At 44.8% G+C, this 14,145-nt stretch overlaps 1 protein-coding gene across 1 annotated transcript in view; it reads right to left on the reverse strand.

The window, feature by feature from the left end:
* MYO1B (myosin IB) overlaps positions 1-801 on the reverse strand; it is a 136,722-nt gene extending 135,921 nt beyond the window's left edge. The window contains exon 1 of the mRNA XM_069983606.1: positions 583-801. The gene's annotated coding sequence lies outside the window, so the exon portion shown is untranslated. The remainder of the gene's footprint in view (positions 1-582) is intronic.
* Between the last annotated feature and the right edge of the window lie 13,344 nt (positions 802-14,145).

The raw sequence follows: 14,145 nt of genomic DNA on the forward strand, positions 1-14,145 counted from the left end.
TGTATGGAATACAGTACATGAAATTTCTATTAAAAGGGCGTGAGCCAACACTGGGTAAAATCCTGGATCATTCACATAGTGACGGCTATCATAAGACTGGATAAAAAGTGGATTGGGCGCATTAGATCATTACTAACTAAAAAGTAACTTTGTATTGGGGCGTCTATGGAGTCAATGTTCATTTAAAAGGACCAGAACAGTCTAGGGTGATGCTGGGGGTGTTGGTCATTTGTTCTGGCTAGAGGAAGTGGCAGACACTGGATCTCACAATTTATCCCAGTCTGGAAACAAAGGCTCAGAATCTTAGAGAAGTGAGGACACATCTCACTCATCATGTACAATAGTAGTAGTAGTAATAATAGTGAGCACCCTGGGGTGTGGAGGGTTAATGTCCAGCACACAGCTTGTCTGTGAGGGTCTTTTGTCCACTCCAAGTCTGGCAGACAGATTTAAATGGCCATGGCAGCCGTGAGACACGTGGAGTGTACAATAGAGCCGGCCAGCTCCTCTCCATCAGCCAGCCCTATGCACAGCCCAGTAGTAGTTACACAAGTGCCCAATGTCATTCACTAGGTGCAGTACCTTAGCAGTGATGGGTCCGAGTCTTGTCCTCTAACCAATTGCTTCACCTCCCTGCGATTATAATCCACAAGGAGAAAGCAGAGATTGTGTCCAGCCAATCCCAACAGAGTCAGTATCCCGCAGCTCCTCTGCCCAGGGAGCGTGTGAATGAATGGGAGAAGCCGCACTTCCTCTCACTGGGCTACTATCCTGCAGCAGCAGCAGCAGCCGCACAGAGAGAGGCCAGTATTGGGAGAGGTGCTACATCTATCCCAGCCTCTACAACCACCTAGAAGGCTACAGCACTCCGCCCCTGTCCCAAGCAGCCAGTGCGTACACAGCGCCACCTGCTGGACGCCCTCAGCTTTTCTCTAGTGAAAACCAGCCTGCAATCTCAGCTGTGCGATAGGTACTGCAGGTAAGGAACATGAGGAACACTACTTTGTATCATTACTTATAAGCACAAGCAGGAGTGGGAGAAAACCTAGAACGGAAAGATATATCCATGTTCTGCTGCTTTATTAGCAGTATGTAGAATGCATCGGTGTGAAAACTGCCTGGTGTTAGTAGGTGAGTTTGTATGGCAGGTAAGAAATGTGGAAGAACTGCACAAAACTATCAAAATGACAATAAAACAGTCACTTTCACAAAGCTGAGATATTGAGCATTGAGATATATGGAAACATCTATAACAGCGGTACTGGGGAGATCACCCAACTTTCCTAGACTACTGAATGGCAAACATGCATAGTTATGTAGAAAGAATACCACCTTTCACTGCATAATTGGGGATTCCTGCCCATATTTGCTCTGGAAAGCTTGGTGGTATACATAATGGAGGCATTCTGGAGACCTAGCCAGGTATGTTATGTGTACTGACCATTCCTGATACTATGGGGGACATTTATGAAGACCAGCGTACTAGTGCACCAGTCCTAAATAAAGCACCGCCCCCATTTGCCCCACCGGATTCACTAAAGGTGCAGGTTATAAAGGAAAGATTGAGATTTTTCTTCTTTTTAAATCCATACCTGGCTTTGGATTCAAAAATCTTTCCGATAAATCTGTCTGTGTAAACGCACCCTGAGAGGCGCACGCACTCCTAGATTTTTGCCATGATTTATGCTAGAAAGCAGATGCCTCCTCCCCCTTTTCATGCCCCCCACCAATCCATCCGCAGAGTGGGGGATGTGTCTGGCATACGCCAGGGAGAAGGGGTATTTCTTTTGTTTAATAAAATCTATTATAGTGTTTCTTAAAATCTCTTTTACTATTAAATTCTAAAAAAAAAAAAAAAATTAAATGACAGTTACACTTTAATATTTCTCTTTGGTAGTGCTCTTCTCCCAGCCAGCCGGCACTCCTGCTCTGTACCGATGTGGGGCAATAACTGAGAAACAACTGTCTACAGATGGATCCATCTCTACTTTTTCACCAGAGGAAAATTATGGCCAAGCTGATGTTCTCAAGTCATGTTTTAAGCCTCTTTAAATGGGTTGGCCACCTTTAAAGGGGTAGTGCGGCGTTTAACATTTATTCACTAAATGACACATATTATAAAGTTATACAACTTTGTAATGTGTGTTATTTAAGTGAATGGCCCCCTTCCCCGTGTTCCCCCCACCCTGGAAGTGTGGTGCAGTATACTTACTTTATTGCTGTCAACCCTGGCCGCCATCTTGGGTCTACAATGTCATCTTCGGGAGGCAGACCGGCCGGACCACTCCAGCCGTCCCTCATGCCGACCCCCCTCTGCCGTTTCATCAGTTGCTCAGCCGCGATTGGCTGAGCATAACTATGTATAGTATACCCTATGACTTGCTTATACAGGACACATTCCCACTCCCCCACCAGTCCCCCATCCTGGTATACAGTGGTGTAGCTACCATAAAGACAGTCTATGCCACTTCTACAGAGCCCTACACTAAGGGGACCTACAGGCCCCTGGGCCTTTAACTGTAAGCATTTGTGATGAATACTCACACAGATAAATGCTGCAGCGCTCTGACTGACAGAGCAAGAAGCAGTTGTCTTCCTGCCCTTCTAGTGTCTCTTGTGGGTGGAGGCATCATTGCACCACCAGCCACAACAAGCCCCCCCTCACCATTGTCGGACTGGGGTATCTGGGGCCTACCAGAGGAAATGATCCTAGGGGCCCACCAATGAAGAACCAGTAAGAAACAACATGTCATTCAATGTAACTGCAGGTTCTAAAGCTGGGGGCCCACCAGAGGATCCTCTAGTCCTCTGGTGGGCCAGTTCGACACTTCCCCTCACCCATACACATACTCACCTGGCCCAGCGCAGTCCACCAGCATTTGTTCTCCCAGCACCCTGATTTTACTGGTACTCTAGGGAGCTGGGGGAGCGAAGGATCGCTAGGGCATTGTGCAGGACCAGGTGAGTATGTGTATTGGGGGGGGGGGGTTCAGGATTGATGGGGTCCCATGAATCCTAGTTACTCCCATGCCTGTATGCATCCAGGAGAAGCACATGATGTCATACTTGCTCCTGTGCCTCCTCCTTTGCCTCCAATTATGTCTGGAGTTCAGTGTACGGCTTTTGACCAGACACAGTGACATGTATCATCATGTACTCCCCTATAGGCAGCCATGTATAGGTGGATAAGCCATTAAAGGGGTATTCCAGCAAAAATGAACACTGGAGTACACTGCAGGAGTGTTGTACTCGCCTCTTTCCGTCGGCTCCATAGAATGCGACGTACCCGTGGTTCTATTCATAACAGAGCCGGTGGGGCCCAATACGGACATCCTGTGGATAGGTGAAAAGTGAGTTTTTACTTAAATACCTCTTTAGGCTAACTACACATATTTCATTAAAGAACGGCCGTAGTGGCAGTTTTGCAACCACAGCCGTTATTTAATAAAATTGCTGATCACTTTGATTACTATAAAATCCCGGCCGGAGTGTAAGATGACAGAGCAGACAATGTAAAGTGCGGCTCCGGACGCATTTTACATTGTCAGCTATGGGTAATTGGAATGCGGGCCACCTTTCTTTCCTCACAGTGGGGGAGATTTATCAAACATGGCGTAAAGTGAAACTGACTCAGTTGCCCCTAGCAACCAATCAGATTCCATCTTTCATTCCTCACAGACTCTTTGAAAAATGAAAGGTGGAATCTGATTGGTTGCTAGGGGCAACTAAGCCAGTTTCACTTTACACCATGTTTGATAAATCTCCCTCATAGTCTTTAGAAAATGAAAGGTGGAATCTGATTGGTTGTTAGGGGCAACTGAGCCAATTCTACTTTACACCAGTTTAATAAATCTCCCTAATGGTTTCTAAATATCTTGGTAAAGGTGGGCAATACCTTTAAGGGGTGAAGAATTTACTTTCCCCAGAGAGCGAGCTCTTTTCTTCCAGGAGGAGAGTTACGTTGCAAAGCTTAAATGACAGCTGCAGGACAGTTGTGGATAAGGAGCTCATTACATTTTCTTAGTTTGTATTTTAGGTGTAGCAAAGGACACTGGGAAAAGAGCACAGTCAAGTCCTAATCTTAAAACAATATTGAATAGTGGAAAATTGGCAGACATAACTATGTAAATATTAATTATAAGTGGTACAGCATTAGTAATCGTTCCCATCTTATGTGATATACATACATTCCCCACAGTTTATGCAATATATTTGGCTGTAGAACAGTATAAAGCCATTGCCTGCGGGCACAGTGGTTAAGGTGAGTGGTGACTGGTTAATAAGAAATCACATTTGAGTATGTGTTGAACATCTGGTATGTTGTAAGCCCTATATTATTTGACTTGCATGAGCGTTATAGTAACATGCAGCAATCTGAAATGTATTTAAAATATTTTATCACAACATCTGGTACAAAAAAGTTCTATTTTTGGTTCCATGCATAACATCAGGTCATGGCATAATAATTCCTTCAGTATAAAGTAATATATGGCAAAAATCCATGGTAGACATTACAGTACGGTACACTAAAATGGATAAGGATATGTGAAATATCAACAAATATCTGGAAGAAAATGCAGTTGCATGTAATAGATGCAGTGTATTCTCATATGTGGTACACATACTATTTTTGTATTAAACCAGAGATGTGGGATACCGATATGTTGTTGTTTACCTCCTAGACATATTTCTGAAACAGTTTTCCTGAATTCTGGTGCATTTAGAGAGACCATGGGAGGCTAAAGGCCCTATTCCACGGAACGATTATCGTCCGGACGACGTATTCGGACGATATCGGACGCTACGGACGATAATCGTCCCGTGGAATAGAGTGCAATGATCAGCCGACATCGTTCATGTCGGCTGATCGTTCCAGTCGCTTGTTTTTCAACATGTTGAAAAATAAGCGAGTGATACAGCAACAATCTGCTGCCGTCACTCCGTTAAATAGGAGCATCGGCAGCAGACGCTGCTGTATCCTATGGGCTGCCCGGACGATCAGCGATCACCCGGGCAGCCCCCCCCACAGCTCCCCGCCGCCCCTCCCGCGCCCCTCCCGCACTCGTTTGCTCCTCTTAACGACCCGTGGAATAGGGGCTTAAGGGCCCTATTCCACCGGACGATTATCGTTCAGATTATCGTTAAATCGTTCAAATCTAAACCATAATCGTTCGGTTGAAATGCAGTTAACGATTAACGACCGAACGAAAAAATCGTTGATCGCTTTATAAGACCTGGACCTATTTTTATCGTTGCTCGTTCGCAAAACGTTCGCAAATCGTTCGCATTGAATAAAACATTGTTCGGTCGTTCGCAATGGATACAAACGCAATAGCGAAGAAAAAACAATCACAATTTCGATCATAAGTAACGATTATTGTTCCATGGAAAAGAGTGAACGTTTTCAGGTCTTTCGCAATAGCGGTCGTTTGAGATAGTTAATCGTTAACGATTATGCAAACGATAATCGTCAGGTGGAATAGGGCCCTAAGAGGCTATGAGGAACTTCATGGTGTGACAGATTTCCCAGTGGGGTACTTCATTAGTAATGAGGAGAGAGTAAAATGAGGAAAGATCTTTTAGGGGGTTCTTGGGTAGAGGGAGAAATTTTTCACAGGGATTGAGATGGAGGCATGGAGAAGAACAAGTAAGACAGAGGGGAACAAAGTTACATTCCTCCAAATCCCTAAGGTCCAGGGATGAAGCTCTTTATTTCAAAGGATAAAAATAGGGATAATAAGAAAAGAACTGTGATATAGCATGTGGCATTTATAACATAACATTGTTATCATTAGCTAGATCACACACACATATATAAAAAATATTTAAAATTAAATGTGGTAACAATCTTTTGCATATACAGTGGTACCTTGGTTTAAGAGTAACTTGGATTGAGAGCGTTTTGCAAGAAGAGCTCAAAGTTTTTCAAAATGGTAACTTGGTTTAAGAGCATTGCTTTGGTTTAAAGGGGTTATCCAGCGTTACAAAAACATGGCCACTTTTCCCCCTACTGTTGTCTCCAGTTTGGGTGGGGTTTTGAAACTCCGTTCCATTGAAGTAAATGGAGCTTAATTGCAAACTGCACCTGAACTGGAGACAACAGTAGGGGGAAAAGTGGCCATGTTTTTGTAGCGCTGGATAACCCGTTTAAGAGCTCCCTGTACTGGGTGGGAGCGGGAGTGGAGGAGGGTCATGGTCTGCATAGTGTATTCTGACTACCACAGCCCTGTACTCTGACCCAGGAAGTCTCCCTCACCTTCCAAATCGTAGCAGATCCACTTCAGGCTGGGGCTTACATCAGGGGACAGAACTTTGGAGGTAATCTCTTCAAAGCTGTAACCCCTTTCTCCCCAGATTTATGTGCCTACATACAGTATGTCCTGCACATTCCTTCATGCTCCCTGCAGTCTCTCTCAGTCCTGATTGGTCCATGCTGAACAAACAGACCTCTGACAGCGGCCGTACTTCTCTATTCTAGCCTGTTGTACTAAGCTACTGCATTATGGAGATCTGCAGTTCCAGCCTCTATCTACAAACTGCTGCTGTTTTTCAGGTTTATGCACTTACTATACATTATACTCCACATGCTGATTGCTATACTGTACAGTAAGACATATTCAGCATATTTTCTTTGTTTCATCTGTTCCAAGGCACCACTATATATATATATATATATATATATATACAGTTAGGGCCAGAAATATTTGGACAGTGACACAAGTTTTGTTATTTTAGCTGTTTATAAAAACATGTTCAGAAATACAATTATTTATATAATATGGGCTGAAAGTGCACTATCCCAGCTGCAATATGAGAGTTTCCACATCCAAATTGGAGAAAGGGTTTAGGAATCATAGCTCTGTAATGCATAGCCTCCTCTTTTTCAAGAGACCAAAAGTAATTGGACAATGGACTCTAAGGACTGCAATTAACTCTGAAGGCATCTCCCTCGTTATCCTGTAATCAATGAAGTAGTTAAAAGGTCTGGGGTTGATTCCAGGTGTGTGGTTTTGCATTTGGAAGCTGTTGCTGTGACCAGACAACATGCGGTCAAAGGAACTCTCAATTGAGGTGAAGCAGAACATCCTGAGGCTGAAAAAAAAGAAAAAATCCATCAGAGAGATAGCAGACATGCTTGGAGGAGCAAAATCATCAGTCGGGTACATTCTGAGAAAAAAAGGAACTGACTGGTGAGCTTGGGAACTCAAAAAGGCCTGGGCGTCCACGGAAGACAACAGTGGTGGATGATCGCCGCATATTTTCTTTGGTGAAGAAGAACCCATTCACAACATCAACTGAAGTCCAGAAGACTCTCAGGGAAGTAGGTGTATCTGTCTCTAAGTCAACAGTAAAGAGAAGACTCCATGAAAGTAAATACAAAGGGTTCACATCTGGATGCAAACCATTCATCAATTCCAAAAATAGACAGGCCAGAGTTAAATTTACCGAAAAACACCTCAAGAAGCCAGCTCAGTTCTGGAAAAGTATTCTATGGACAGATGAGACAAAGATCAACCTGTACCAGAATGATGGGAATGATGGCACACCACATCCTCTGTAAAACATGGTGGAGGCAACGTGATGGCATGGGCATGCCTGGCTTTCACTGGCACTGGGTCACTTGTGTTTATTGATGACATAACAGCAGACAAGAGTAGCCGGATGAATTCTGACGTGTATCGGGATATACTTTAGGCCCAGATTCAGCCAAATGCTGCAAAGTTGATCGGACGGTGCTTCATAGTACAGATGGACAATGACCCCAAGCATACAGCCAAAGCTACCCAGGAGTTCATGAGTGCAAAAAAGTGGAACATTCTGCAATGGCCAAGTCAATCACCAGATCTTAACCCAATTGAGCGTGCATTTCACTTGCTCAAATCCAGACTTAAGACGGAAAGACCCACAAACAAGCAAGACCTGAAGGCTGCGGCTGTAAAGGCCTGGCAAAGCATTAAGAAGGAGGAAACCCAGTGTTTGGTGATGTCCGTGGGTTCCAGACTTAATGCAGTGATTGCCTCCAAAGGATTCGCAACAAAATATTGAAAAAAAAAATATTTTGTTTGGGTTATGTTTATTTGTCCAAATACTTTTGAGCTCCTAAAATGTGGAGTGTTTGTAAAGAGATGTGTACAAATTCTAAATTTTCTATCAGATATTTTTGTTCAACCCTTCAAATTAAATGTTACAATCTGCACTTGAATTCTGTTGTAGAGGTTTCATTTCAAATCCAATGTGGTGGCATGCAGAGCCCAACTCGTGAAAATTGTGCCACTGTCCAAATATTTCTGGCCCTAACTGTATGTATATATATATATATATATATATATATATATATACTGTGTGTATATATAAATATGTATATATATTAAAGGGGAACTCCAGGTAGAGGTTAAAAAAATGAAACTTCTGCAGAAGCATAAAGCATTACTTACCTATCTATTTCATTTTTGAAACTGCCAAAAATCCATCCTTTTGGGGGGGGGGGGGTTGTTCTGTTTTGTGTGTTTGCACTTCCTGGTTTTATCAGTTGTACACAGTACTACAGGTTCCAGAATGCAATGCTTTCCCTCAGCTGTTCATCACAGTCCCCCACCCTGCCTATTCCCTGCCCAAAGCTGTTGCAGAACATCTAGGCTGTGTTCACACATTGCAGTTTCATTGTGTTACTGAATTATTTGCAGTAATTTATTATTTCATTGTGGTCCCACCCACACAGCACTCTGTATTCTCTACCTGTAACACTAGACAGCACGCTGTATTCCCTAGCTGTAACACCACACAGCAGGCTGTATTCTCTACCTGTAACACCACACAACACGCTGTATTCTCTACCTGTAACACCCCACAGCACGCTGTATTCTCTACCTGTAACGCCAAACAGCACGCTGTATTCTCTACCTGTAACACCACACAGCACGCTGTATTCTCTACCTGTAACACCACACAGCACTGTATTCTCTACCTGTAACACCACACAGAGCTGTATTCTCAACCTGTAACACCACACAGCACACTATATTCTCTACCTGTAACACCACACAGCACCCTGTATTCTCTACCTGTAACACCACACAGCACCCTGTATTCTCTACCTGTAACACCACACAGCACCCTGTATTCTTTACCTGTAACACCACACAGCACACTATATTCTCTACCTGTAACACCACACAGCACTGTATTCTCTACCTGTAACACCACACAGCACACTGTATTCTCTATCTGTAACACCACACAGCACTGTATTCTCTACCTGTAACACCACACAGCACACTATATTCTCTACCTGTAACACCACACAGCACTGTATTCTCTACCTGTAACACCACACAGCACCCTGTATTCTCTACCTGTAACACCACACAGCACCCTGTATTCTCTACCTGTAACACCACACAGTACACGGTATTCTCTACCTGTAACACCACACAGCACGCTGTATTCTCTACCTGTAACACCACACAGCACGCTGTATTCTCTACCTGTAACACCACACAGCACTGTATTCTCTACCTGTAACACCACACAGCACACTATATTCTCTACCTGTAACACCACACAGCACTGTATTCTCTACCTGTAACACCACACAGCACCCTGTATTCTCTACCTGTAACACCACACAGCACCCTGTATTCTCTGCCTGTAACGCTGATATTGGAATAAAGCAAATAACTTTTTGATTTTTTTTTCTTTTTATTTCCACGCACATATTATGATCAAGCATCTTTTATCTTTGAAGTTGAGCCCCACAATAAGGCTCTGATCCTCTCTGCCGTTTAGCATTATTTACTTGTGTTACTGCATCATTTTTGTGAATACGCTGCAGTACTGCAATAACACTCCAACATTTGTGAACACAGCCCTAATTTTACTGCACACTGCTGCACAATTAGAGAAATCAGTGCAACACCTGCTTCTGGTTGGTCAGAGATGGTGAATCACTCAGGGGATTGGGGGTATCCAGCCAAGCCTCCTGGGACACGCCCTGCCCCCTGTCTGCATCATCAGCCTGATCTCAGCAAACACACACAATGTGGGACAGAGGCATGGAAGATTTGTCTCCTAAGGGAGGATAGCAGAAGGAGCAGGAGATATGCACAGGGGCTATTTTTTTTCACTTCCTGGATTTCTATGAGCTACCAGTGTTGCGGAACCGTACAGATACGGTAATACATTATATAGACACATATATTTAACTTTTAATGTACTTTTAATAGAAAACAAGTTTTTCTTATCCGGAGTTCCCCTTTAAGTTGTACATAAGACAATAGACAACTTTAATCAATGTTGATAAAAAATACATAAAGACATACAATCCACAGATTTTATTGGATTGCACTATGTTCTGTCTGTTTCCTGACCTAAAAAAAAGTTGGTGAGTGCCATTGCTGTTATCCATCTGCTTGTTGGACTGTAAGCTGTATTGACCCAGTTGCAGAGTGCCCACAAGTGTTCTTTAGTTTGTGTATTGTAATACAATCCACAAAAATGACATAAATAGCATAAATTGCAGCAGAGCCTTGTGACAACAGAAAAAAAAATCACACAAACAGTGGGAAACCTCCGAACCACTTCCAATTGAAGTGGTGGATAAAAAATGTCTTACCAAATTTGGAGGGCTACCGAGCACAAACAAATATCATGTCTATTGGCCTTATTCACACCACATAGCACAGAGAAACTACGCTAGAAGTAAAGGCAGCCTATAAATACAGCAATAGGTGAGGTCTGTATAGGTAACAGATATGTGGACCTGCTCAAAGCAAAGTATAGGGCACAAAGAACATAGGTCCAAAAACACTAGGCATCATGTATACAAGACAGAAGAGAGGTCTTAGGATTGGAAGGAACCCCAGCCATACCCAACACATTTCAGCCTCTTCTCTTGTTTCCTCTCTTCTTTTCATGAGTTGTCATTTCGGTTCAGGTTCAACCTTGCATACGTTTTTCTTTTGTGTGTGTTTTTGTAACTGTGGCTTTGTAGAGAATGAGATGGGAATACCCCTTTAAAAGTGATACTGTCACCCCTTACTCTATGTGCAGTTCTCCGCACCATCCACAAGCTTAGACGGTGCAAATTCTATACCTATTCTATTATATACCTGTATAACACTTCTATGTGTCTTCTTTCTGCTATATTTGATCAGTAGACAGTGTCACCTAGGTGGGGCCTCATGGCAGTTGGACCCCCTTAACAGCAGGGAAATGGGGCCCAACTGCAGGGAAGCCCGGTCTAGGTTACACTGTCCAACGATAAAATTAAGAAAGTGTGAGGGAGGTGATAATATCTCTTTTAGGGTTCGTTCACACCTACCGGATCCGCTGCGGATCCAGTACTGTGAATTTGAATGGGTCCCGTACACGCAGCAGATCCGCTGCGTGCATGGGACCCGTCCCCTTTAGCCCCCGCGCCGCCGGCCAAAAGCTTGCCCGCCCGCAGCCTGCAGCCCCCCGTCCGCCCCCACACACCGCCGGCCACCCCGAGTATACATTACCAGCTCGGTGCCGTGGCTTGATTCAGGCTCCCGGCTTCCCTTGATCCTCTTCAGCCAATCAGGGCTGCCGTGCACTGATTGGCTGAAGAGGAGTGAGGGGAACCGGGAATCAAGCTGCGGCACAGAGCTGGTAATGTATGCACGGGGCGGCCAGCGGTGCGTGCGGGCAGATGGGGGGGGGCGGGGCTGCGGGCGGGCAGGCTTTTGGCCGGCGGCGCAGGGTTAAAGGGGCCGGGTCGCCCCAGTACTGGATCCGCAGGGGATCTCACTGCTAACTCGCAGCGTCAAATCCGTTGCGGATCCGGTATGTGTGAATGTACTCTAAAGCTGCTTTGCTTGCACACCTGTGCCTGAGAATTCGCAGTGAAATCCACAGTGTCAATGCATTCCTATGAGAATACAATTGACATCCCGCTGCGAGTATGTAGGTTAACCCCCTAGCAGCTGGAGCATACATCACCTCCTCACCGCTCCGGTGTCTGCTCGTCCAGGGTGCAGCGCACTGATTGGCTGAGTGGGACGTCCTGCCAAGAACCCCGGGAGCGGGGAGGAGGTGATGTATGCTTTGGCCGCTGGGGGGTGAACTTACATACTCGTGGTAGGATGTCAATCCCGCTGCAAGTATGTATTCTCATAAGGATGCACTGACACTGGATCCGCAGCGGATTTCCTGCAAATCCACTGCGGATCCGGTGTGAGTGAAGACACCCTTAAGGGTATCTGGGCTTAGCCATAAGCCACAACATTTCGGATCCAAGAAATGACTAAGGGTATGTTGAGAAGTTGGCCCTCAGTGTGACTACCTTGATGAGTAAGTAAATCAGGCTTGCTCTCTCTTGGTAAGTTCATTAGTAAAATAAGCTCCTTGGCTCAACAACTTCCATATCTCGCACTATTAGTCCATTAGTGGTTATACAGACTCCAGTAAATCTCCTCACAGGCTGTAGTCCCCGCAGAGGATGTTACTCCTGCTACAGCTGTGCTCGACTAACTAGGGAATTCCTGTGCCAAATGCCTCTTGAGGGGGGCTCATTAGAATAGCTCCGCCCTTTCTCCTAGCTAGTGTAGGAGTAACACTAAGGGTGTGTTTACATGTACAGGATCCACAGCAGATTTGATGCGAGTATGTAAGTGACAGCCCCCGCCGTCCTGAGCATACATTACCTGCTCCACGCTCCGGCTTGCTTTGGGGGGTGGCTCCCGGCGTCTGGGTGTCCCGCTCAGCCAATCAGGGGCTGTAATGGGGCAGTGCACTGATTGGCTCAGTGGGACATCCAGCCAGGAACCCCCAAAGCAAGCCGGAGCGTGAACCCGGTAATGTATGCTCCGGCCGGTGGGGGGGGGGGGGGGGTTAAGGGAGCTGTCACTTACATACCCGCAGCGGGATTTCAATCCCGTTGCGAGTATGTATTCTTATTGAAAACAACAGAAAAGAGATCCGCGGCGGATTTCGCAGCAAATTTGCAGCGTGAAATGCACTGCAGTTCTGATGTGTGTGTTTCTACCCTAAGGAGGCCATTGGTATCAGTAGTGGATTATAATAGGGGCTTTTGGGCCGCAGCCCGGGGCCCTGAGCTCTTGGGGGGCCCATGACCACCCAAAAAGACTTATACTTTCAATGGTGTACTGTCTCCTGGCTACACTTCTGCCATGATTTGCAAAAAATCACAGTTTTGTATGGCAATTTTGCACAAATCAGGACATCATGACATTATCTATCCTGTACTATGAACGCCAGGCTAGTGTTTCCATAGTTACAGTGGGGTGGGGGGGCCCAGGCTTGGTGAACAGCCCGGGGCCTATGGTAAAGTTAATCCGCCCCTGATTGGTATTGCCATAATTACTCCCTGAGTGTGGTGTGTAGATGAATAATAAAGATGACCCATCTCCAGCATGGCTCCTCTCTCTAATACAATAACATATAACCAATATATCAATAAATCTATGTCAGTATAAGATATGGTCCATTCTCTGCCCAACCTTAGGGAAACACCCAACTCCTGTACACTACACTGATACTCCCATACTTGACGTGGATCATGCTTAACCTGCGCCACCTTCCACGACTCATCTTCCAGATCCTGACTCTGAACAATCGGTCATGATTCATCTGCTGACTGACTGACCTGACTTTTCTACCATGCAGCTAGCCTACTATGCATGCCAGCACCTGTCCCACCCCAGCTTGTTTCCCAGAAGTAAACCACACAATACCTCTCGCTGATTTACAGCTTGGCCAGCAGCTATTTTGGTATCTGTTTGGAAAGACAAAGCAATTTATTTGGCTAAACACACCTCCCCTGGCATGTGGATCTGGAAGCTATTTATGTGCAAATCATGTTTTCCTCTTGTGCACGTATATTTAGTGGCAATAGGAAAAGCTTCTAAGAATTGTTCATGCCCAAGGAAGATGAAAACAGAATTAGATTCTAGTACACAAAAAACAATATTGTTATGCAGAATATGATGATTAAAATATTATGTTATTGAAAGCATTGTCTCCTTCTAACCAAACCAATAATGTTTCTGTGGGGGATGTCATTTCTATAACCTCCTACATTTTCACTTGAATCTAAAAGTGAACACAAGAGTCATTATAAAATGTGGAGCCGCAGAATCTCAGTAAATGTAGAAAGCTTCTTTC

Source organism: Dendropsophus ebraccatus, chromosome 9 (assembly GCF_027789765.1).
Source record: "Dendropsophus ebraccatus isolate aDenEbr1 chromosome 9, aDenEbr1.pat, whole genome shotgun sequence".
Taxonomy (NCBI): Eukaryota; Metazoa; Chordata; class Amphibia; order Anura; family Hylidae; genus Dendropsophus; species Dendropsophus ebraccatus.